Raw genomic sequence first — 10,152 nt, forward strand, 5'->3', positions numbered from 1 at the left:
CACGCATGCCACACAGCACGTTACATTCATTATCATGATCAGCACTTTAAATCATTTAGTTCGTTATGGAGCTATGCTTTTGAGTTTTATCTACCTCCCATCCAGACAGTTTTTAAGACTGTGGCTGACTTCTTTGAGACCGTGTTTTGTGCCTCGCACTTGATAGTGACGGACTCCCCCTGACGCTCTGCTGTCATCTCCATCACATTGCCCTTCACAGTCTGGCTGTCCACAGACCAGAGGTAGCGACACGAAGGCGCACACTCAGCGGTACAAAGGAACATAGACTTTCTCCCAACTTCTATATTGTCCGCGCCATTGATACGAACCTTTGAAGGACCAGCTGAAAGAAGATAGATCGTTAATGAGAAAATGTGTTCAACTAATGATTTATCTGTGGACAGTAAATTATTATACAAACTGAGATTTCTAGGGTGGAGACTCTGGAGATGATGCACCATGTTATGGAAGTTAAGTTTGTATGGCTACAGGATTACAGCAGATCCAAATAGACAATGTTGTTGTTAAAAAGGCCAACCTTTCTCATTCTATATTGCCTTAAAATTTCTCAGTTTCCTATTGGTTAGCACCGCTGTCAGTCAACTACTGTGGTTAGCCAATCATGTTAAGCCCACTTAGTGGTTTGGCCCCTCCCACCGTAACTTTCCCTTCCGACCATAGAGACAGTCCGTATGTCTGGGAACGCCCATACAGGCTCTAGGAACGCCCACAATAGACGCTGGGTTAGCCTGGGGGCGGGGTCAGGGTGGGGTAAATTCCCCCGTTCTATCCATTCAGCAAAGTTAGAATTTAGCTGATAGCCCAGCCCAGGCAGACACGATTGGGGATTTAACCACCGCAGTAAACGCACATCTGAGCAGACGTCTTGTATTCTGCTCTAGAACCCCCAAACATGTAGTTTAGAGCCGCAGCACCGTCTTTTGGTGAGTCAGCCCATGAGATATATCGGCGGTTTTACCCCACTCGCGCGCCAGCCGTGTAACATTTTGTGGGCGTTCCCAGACATGCGGACACAGCACACGGCTGGATCAGGATGCTATGCACCCAATTGTGCTTGACCCCCAGCACTAGGTCACCAAGTTGATCATCAAAGAATTCGATGAGAGGCTATTACACCCAGGGCCAGAGCGGGTATTCGCTGAAGTCCGTCGAAAGTATTGGGTCATCCGTGGCAGGGAAGCAATCCGACGCCACCAGAGGGAGTGCCCTGACTGTCGAAAATGGCGTGGAACCCCCCAGATCCCCAAGATGGCTGACCTGCCCCCTGCCAGGCTGCGCCTCCGCAAGCCAGCATTTTACTCCACCGGAGTGGACTGTTTTGGTCCCTATGAGGTTAAAATCGGCCGACGGCGTGAAAAGAGATGGGGTATTCTCTTCAAATGTATGACGATGCGTGCTGTCCACATCGATCTCCTCAGCAGCATAGACACGGACTCCTACTTGATGGCACTCAGATGTTTTGTGGCTCGGCGAGGGAAACCCTTTGAGTTGTTGTCCGACCAGGGGACAAACTTCAGGGGAGGAGAACGAGAGCTGAAGGAAGCCTTCACAGCTCTCCAACCAGAAGTCCAGGCACAAATCCACTTTGCCTTTAACCCCCCAAGCGCGCCACACTTTGGTGGGTGTTGGGAACGGGAGATCCGCTCCCTGAAGCAAGCCCTGCGGGTAACACTGGGGGCTCAATCAGTGACAGAAGAGGTCTTGAGGACAGTCCTCATTGAGATTGAAGGAATCCTCAACTCAAAACCTCTGGGTTATATCTCCTCCGACATCTCTGACCCGGACCCGGTAACCCCAAATGCTCTTCTGATGGGGCGCCCAGATACGTCGCTCCCACAGGTCGTCTACCCTGAGTCAGACATGTTGAGTAGATAGATGGAGACACAGTCAGTTGCTAGCGGACCACTTCTGGAAGCACTTTCTGAAATACTACCTGCCTGGTCTCCAAACATGTCAGAAGTGGCAAGCAGAAGCACCAGATCTCCAGATTGGTACCACGGTCATGATTGTAGACCCACAGCTACCCCGAGCACTCTGGCCTGTAGGACGATATCTCAAGTCCTCCCTGGATCAGATAACAGAGTCAGGGTGGTGATACTGTTATGTTATTGAGTCTATTTCTGCAATAACTGCACTTTATGGCTGTTTAAACTAGACAAACGCTGACATTACTCCTCGAGACGATCAGGCAAGGAGGCGGCCATTATTGTTTTGTTAGTGCAGTGCTAGTGGTGTTCCTGATTGGCCAACTTGCGCTGTCAATCACAGCGCAGTCGCTGATTGGTTCTTCCGCTTTGCAGCGTCTGCTAAACACCCTCCCAGGCCTTGGGGCCAGACAGTCTCGCAGAACCAAATGAAATGTGAGTTCACGTGACGGGCTGGTTTACCAGGCTAGTGGGTAAAAGTCCCCCTTTAAGCTGGTGGACCTTGCTGGTGAAGCTAGTGTCACCAGCTAGGCCATGCTGGTATGTTTGAATGACCATAAAACAATTTACTGTTTAGGGTGTAGACTTTGGGGGTGCTAAACGCACTGCACACTTGGCACGCTCAACCGGACTTTATCTCGTCAAAAAGGGCCTTTCTGTTCTCCCCGTGCTCCCCTGGGGTTCCTTTATACAACATAGGTATAGGCCCCAACTAAAAACATGCAGAAGATCGTCATCTGACCAGTGACGTCAATGTTTCAAGATGGTCCCCTGGCGCTGTACACTAAGGAAGCTGCCCACTGCTCTTGTGGGTTGTCGTGTGACAAAGATGGGTTTGTCCGTCCAGTTCTTCTTGGCTCAAGCCCATTTCTTAATTATTATTCAACATAAGAGGGCCAAGCTGGGGCCAAAAGGAAATACAGTGTAACATTCTAGTTTATTCATTGATTGGGTAGCTTTTCTCAACTCGTTAGAAAAAAATAGCTGCACAGAAACATTTTGTAAGAAACCGTCACGGAAAAACTAAATCTAGGAAATGAAAATAAAAACAAGACTTGAAAATAATTACCTAAAGAATTACCTAATTACCTAAAGCTATCTTGACTACTTGTAAGGTAGTCTCAAATGTAAATTTGTTGAGGATGAATTGGCCATGCCCTAAGAACTTTATAATAACAAGGCCAGAGAAGACCACCGCATGGTGTGGAAGAGAGGTGCTTGACAGGTAACGTAACTTAACATTAAAATGTGTGCATCAGAGCATGTGAACGAGGTGGAGTGGCGAGAATTTCCGCTCATTGCTGACAAAGCGGCCCGTTCCATCAGCTCCACCACTCACAGCCATGGTCACAGCCACTCCGCTCCACATCGTTCTGCGCTCAACACAGGTTTCAGTCCACTCCGCTCCGCTCCGCGGTTTGCTTTGTTGGCTATCCGCTTTGTCAGCTGCCCCCTTGCTCCACCAGGCAGGCAGGCACCAGCGAGCAAGGGAGAAGGAAAAGGCGAGCGGGCAAACAACGCCGGAGCGGGTGATCTGGTGCCGCTCCAACTTTCACTCCGGTACCGATCTGGTACAGATCACCGCTCAAGCCAAAATCACCCGCTCCACTCCTCGCTCGCTCCGCATTCCGCTCATATCCTCTGGTGTGCATGATGAGAAAAAACAACACAAGGACAAAATCCAAGTACACTGCTCTGTGACCACCGCGGTAAATAAAGCCACAAATTCCTTCATCACTTGTGTTAGTGGTAGGGATTGGACTTGGTTCACGCGATGTCTGCCCAGCGCTTGGCGGATCCAGATCCGACATACATGGGCCAAAGGACATCTCTTGGTCTCCAGAAAGATGCTGAGCACCTCAGGATCCACCTTCACCTCCAGCTGTGCCTGCTCCCAGCTCACCAGGGCCGGGTCGGCGCCATGGTCCAGGAGCAGCTGGACAAAGGCCGCTTTGCTCCCTTCTCTCAGCACCACCTCCAGCAGGCGAGAAGCCACGTCACGGGTCAGAACACCAGTGGCCTGGAGCAGCAGGCGGACACAGTCCAGGTGGTGGGAGGTGGCGCTGATGTAGAGAGACATCGCAAGGGTGTGATCGCTGATGTCAAAAGGAACAGGAGCACGGAACCGATGAGTTCCTGCAGTATGTCCAGCCTTCCCTCCTGGGCAGCACAGTAGACTGGGGTGTATAGGTCATGTCCGCTTCCACTGGGGTCTGCCCCAGCTTCCAGGAGGATCTGGACATAGTCCAGGTCACCACGGAGCACTGCCCACTAGAGAGGCGTGTAGTCTATGGCATCAGGTAGGTCTACCTGGGCTCCCTCACTGATCAGGTAGGTCACACAGGCAGCGTGACCCAGGCTGGCTGCGAGCCACCATTCATTGATCCGCCTACTGAAGCAGTCTTCCTGCAGCAGGGTCCTCAGTTTGTCCAGGTCTCCTGCCTCAGCTGGAGTGCACCAGATGTGAGTCATCATACCCTGCTCGAGCAGGCATTCCTTCAGGTCTGTGACTGTACCACACCGACTGTGTGTGTACGCCGCGTCTTAAACACAGGCTTTATGAAGGGACTGAAGTGTGTTGGACCTTATGACATTGTAATATTATGATGAATCACTCACTGATGACATCACAATCACTTAAGTGACATCACTGATGACATCACAGTTGCTCGATTGACATCACTGATGACATCATATGTGACATCATCAGTGATTTATGACATCACTGAATGCATTTACATGCACACTATCTGATAACTGAGAATAATCAGGTAAATAGCAATAATCTCATTTATGCATTTACATGTAGCTACTTTAGTAAGTAACAGGAACTCACCTCAAAGTCCATGAGTGGACATTGAGATTAGCACATGCACTGAATAAAACTGATGATTTGGCAGAAAGCTATGTGTGTTTTATCAGATTGGATTTCTCATAATCCGATAACGGCCTTTATCTGATAAACATATCGGTTTATGCTGTTGACATGACCACTTAATAATCAGGTAACTCCAGAAATCTGTCTAAAACAGCTTCGTGGCTGCTAGATGCCTGCAGTTCGTCGCATGACCTTTGTAAACTCAAGGTGATTGTTTACTCTCTGATGTAGTAGGGGACTGACCGCCCTGATTAGAAGTTTCACTTTCCGCACCGGTATTTCATAAATTCAGAGCTAAATCATATCTAACACTGAAAGTCTAGATGGGCTTCTTGGAACAGGAGTGTGTAGAACTTGGGGCTTGGGGGTTGAGTTACAGGATGTGTAGAACTTGGGGGTTGTACAGGATGTGTAGAACTTGGGGGTGGTGTCCACCCGCTATGCCGACCTTAGGTTTAGCGTGGGGGGTGGGAGAGGTTAGGTTTTGCTTGTGGGATATCGGCATTGCGGCCTGTCGGCACTGCGGCCTGTCGGCACATAGACGCGGCACCTTGGGGGTTGGGGGTTGACTTTGTGTAGAACTTGGGGGTTGACTTACAGGATGTGTAGAACTTGGGGGTTGACTTACATGTCACTGTGACGTTTCGGGCCGCCCAGACAAAGAGCCCGGACACACTGTTGGTGGCTTTGCAGATGAGGGTTTTGGAGGCATCCGTTTCCTGAGGAGTAACATAAATAACATTCCCCTGTCCCCTGATCCACGGGCTGTTATCGATCTTCCAGGTGTAGTTGCAAGATGGGCGACAGTAGGCGTGGCAACTGTAGCTGTGGCTCATCAAAGGATTAATCAAATCAGAACCTGTGATGGAGACGTTGGCAGGTCCAGCTAATATAAAAAAAAATGCAATATGGTTAGTGGGGAGAGGTGTTCACAGAGTTGTGAAGTTACGAAGTCATATGGCATCTTTATGGCAATTTTACGGCAATATTATAATGGTATACTTCCTGCAGAAATCAAAGCACAAATTTGCAGAAAAACAAATCATCACATTGGCAAATCAAACTCGAAACAGAGCGTGCTGCGCATGTTTCTTTCTAGCGTCCCTCACCACGCCATTCCTACTGTGCCTAGTCGTCATTGGCGTCCTCTTCCTCATCGCTCATTTCTACCGTGCCTCACTGGTTTGCCCTCGAGGCAGACTCGCCTCGCACGCTATGCGTGCTCACCCAACCTCGAATGCTTCACAGGCTCACAGACGCAGCTCAGCCGCTACGCGGCCTCGCACATTCAACTGTTGAGCAATCGTGTGCTGTGCCGCGCCGCCGGGACTTGAATTCCTTTCGAAATATAAAAAATATATATGTACTAAATTATATTATATATTAAAAACATTTCCTTCTTTCTTTTGTTTCCATCTCCATGCTAACATCCCATGGTTAACTTTTCTAAATGAATGGTCTGGAAGCTCGGCTTACTATGTGCATAATGTCCCATCAAACATCTTCAAATTCCTCATTTTGCCACAAACACGTTGGCAAGATCAGCGGAATTCCCATGCACCCCTGCTGGCATGGAATATAAATAGGCTATTCAAACACTACGAAGCCATAGCCTACTTGTAGAAAAAAAGAGTGTAATTAGCGGCACTCCAAAGAAAGTATAGACCTTATTCGATTGACGTCACTCACGTACGGGCACGCCCACCGCCGCCATATTGATGACATAGGCACCTCCCTGGCACCTCAATGGTGGAATGAGCTTCCACCTCCAGTCACGACGGCTGAATCACTGCGATCTTTCGTGAAAAACTAAAGACACACCTTTTCATGCTCCATCTGGGCCCTTCTTGAACTAACTTATTTCTCTCTCTAAAAAAAAATCAAAAAATCAAAATAAAATTACTAACTTAACTTTACCACTATTCCTTCATATGTTGTAGTTGTCATAGACTGTGTTGCATAGTTGATTGCTCTATTGCTGACAAAAATGTGTTATTGTAAGTCGCTTTGGATAAAAGCGTCTGCCAAATGACATAATGTAATGTAATGTAATGACATAGTGCTGCAGCTTCAAGTGACAACCTATGTGAGAGCAGCGTTTATAAGGAAGCTAGCCGCCGTTAGCGTTACCTGTATCATTCCTGTTGTGTTCGGATGGTGACCTGCGTTAGGCATGGCTGTAGTAATGACAGCAATAAAGTCCCCGTGGTTTGTTTCTATCTCTACCATCCACAGATGTGAAGGGAGCGAGACTGAGGATACGTCAGCAGCACAGGAGATGTGTGGATAGTTGGGAGAGAGACAGGTGAAACTTTCTGACAGCTCCTCACAGCAAAGTCTGTTCACCTCGTTTTTTCTTTTGTTTATTATTACAGGCATTAACGGCAGCATACAAACAACAACTCTGGGGTTTTTATTGCTGTCATCACTATCGCTATTTTGTAATGGAACAGGAATGACAATAAGGCCGTTACTATAGTCGTCAGCTGCAGGACGGTATGTCAACAATATGGCGCTGTCCGGGGTTAGCGAATAAGGTCTATAGGCTAGATGCAAGACTTTTATGCTATTATAAATACACACATATATAAACATCAGCTCAACCATAGGAACTATAGGCTATTCTATCAGCAACAATAGGTTATTCTAGATATCCACCAATGTAAACATCAGCTATAGAAGTTATCAAGGAAGGAAGTATAGGCTATTCTAAATGTAAATATTATAGAGTACCGCAGGGATGATTTTTTTTTTTAGGTTTAACCAGGAATCGCAATACCGCAGATATACCCTTGCTGTCGTGTCCTCTTGTCTTTTGTATGTTTTTGTTTGTTTGTTTGTTTGCTGCTATTCAGGTCTCTATTGAAAACAAGATCTTGATAAGGTTAAGAAAGTCAACAATGTGTATGTACCTAACACTTGCAGCTTCTTTGTGATGGTGCGGGTGGAGCCTGTGTGGTCATCGCTGACGGAGCAGCTCATACTGAGAGCCTCCACCCAGCGAGGAACCATGAGGAGCAGCAGGTTGTCCTGGGCTCGGGCCCCCTGGCTGTCCAGAGACATGGAGTAGGTGCAGGAGGCCCGGCAGCTGGCCTCACACTGGAAGCTGCTCGGCACGCCCACCGTCACAAAGTCTGGACCCAGGATGACCACCTCCAGCCCATCTGGAAACCACCGGCAACTATCAGAACAAGTGGCCATCATGTTTGATATTTCAAAGATGTTTCCAAGTTTATCGTTTTAACACAGGTGTGACCAAGTCAGCTTCACTTGAGTCCCAAGTCATCAAGTCTCAAGTCTAAGGGCCATATCTTGCACCCAGTGCAAGGGCAAAATCTTTGCTAGTTTCTAGCACTCAAAATCTCCCTTTTTCTTTGAAATACCATTGGGTCAGTAAAGGACATGTCTCATTGGGTCAGTACATCAAAGGACATGTCTCATTGGGTCAGTACATCAAAGGACATGTCTCATTGGGTCAGTACATCAAAGGACATGTCTCAGCAACCCAGTGGTAATTAAAAGGAAGAAAGGAAGATTTTGACTGCTAGAAACTAGCAAAGATTTTGCCCTTGCACTTGTGAGATACTAGATTATCAGGCCGTTACGTTTGCTGGGACTCCGGCCCGGTATCGGGTTGTGTGTGTAATATAAGGTCTGTGTGTGTTCTGGGCGGTTCCCAGCAGCGCACTCCCCAATCGCCTCCAACATGCTCTCATTGTTTTACGCTTTACGGTAATCATACCTATCACAAGTAATTTGGCAATATTATGTTGATGCTTAAAATGACACATATAACACCTTTAAGACATTATTGAATTTAGATGAATATGAATATAAACTTTAGTAACTCACCTTTGTCATCTGGTCGTGAAGAAACCTCATTCTCATCATCAGTAGACAGCACTGCTGAGTGGAGGCCTACATCTTCAGAAAAAAACCCCCACTTCATATTTGTGTAACATGGGTATTATACTGTATAATGGGTTATATGCCAAAACGTTTTTGGCATATAAATCTTCATATGAGTATAGTTCATATTGTCTGTCCCTGTCACCCATAGTCTTTTCCTTTTTGTATGTGTCTGGGAATCTATTCTTAAGCAACATAACACACGTCTGAACCAGGGCTAGTGTACTAGTTTTTTCTTTGCTCTTTTATTTAATTTTAATTTTAAATGGATTCTGCCTGTTTAAGTTGAAAGGCTTCTTTCAAAATCACTGCTACACCATGCATGGTTTTAGAAGCCCAACATTAGATAAAGAGACTGCTCAGAAACATAACTTTTTTTGTATGCAAACTTAAGATGACTAGTCAGAGATGAAGCCAGCATTCATTTTTATAAGAGTATTTGTCAACTTTTTCCAAACAGTGGATGTCTCTTTTGGAATGAGACCTTTCCCAGTGACTAATAGAAATGAGACGCACCCCGGCTGCACTGTACACACTGTACTGTAAAGATCCATCATCAACGTCAAAATGAGACTCGTATATTTCCTGTGTATTTTTTGAACGAGCGGCTTGTTACCTGCCAGGCAGAGGAGCAGTAGTAGAAGCAGCTTGGGATGTGAGCATGATGGTCCGCTGTGTTCAGAGGAGCAGGTGGCGTCCATTTTCCTGCCAGGGTGTGAGCCCAACCAGGAAACACACGCCTGCGTCAACATCAGCCACAGTCACACAGCTCTTATCACAGAGCACAAACATATCTGCCCTCTGAGTCATTCTGCTGAAAATCTATTGCTCTTAATGACAGTGAATAGGGCAATTCGCCTACTATACACCTACTATGTAGATGTATAGGATGTAGCTATGTAGGCCAAAAAAGTTTACGGTAACAAATTTTTCGCCCTCACTGACATTTTCTACAAACTGGTGAGCACCATTTCTTACATTTTACATGTAAGAAATTTCTTCAGTGTATCCTCGTGTTGGATTTTTTTCATCGGTTTCTCTTCTGTAGCTCAGTTTAGGGCAGGGGTGTCCCGACTTTTTTGAATGGGGGCCAGATTAGATCATGTGAAATTACCGATATGATGTGAAATTACCGATATGATGTGCTTCTCACATCATAGGAGTTATAAAAAAATAAAAATAAAATACAATACAATTGTACTAAGGATTTTGTTTACCACCTGAAAACATTAGTTCTGCTTTGTGTTGTTCCTACTTGGTGCTTGTCTACAAATTGTATGATAGTGCCGTCATCGTTATGTGAACGGAAAAAATGCTAATTGAACTTACTTGATTAACTAATACTGTGTGGAGGGCCACATATAGTATATTTTGAGAGACAAGCAGAGGGCCACTCATCATGGCTGGACTTTGGACATG

The sequence above is a fragment of the Poromitra crassiceps genome (genome assembly GCF_964638095.1).
Source record: "Poromitra crassiceps genome assembly, chromosome: 2".
NCBI lineage: Eukaryota > Metazoa > Chordata > Actinopteri > Beryciformes > Melamphaidae > Poromitra > Poromitra crassiceps.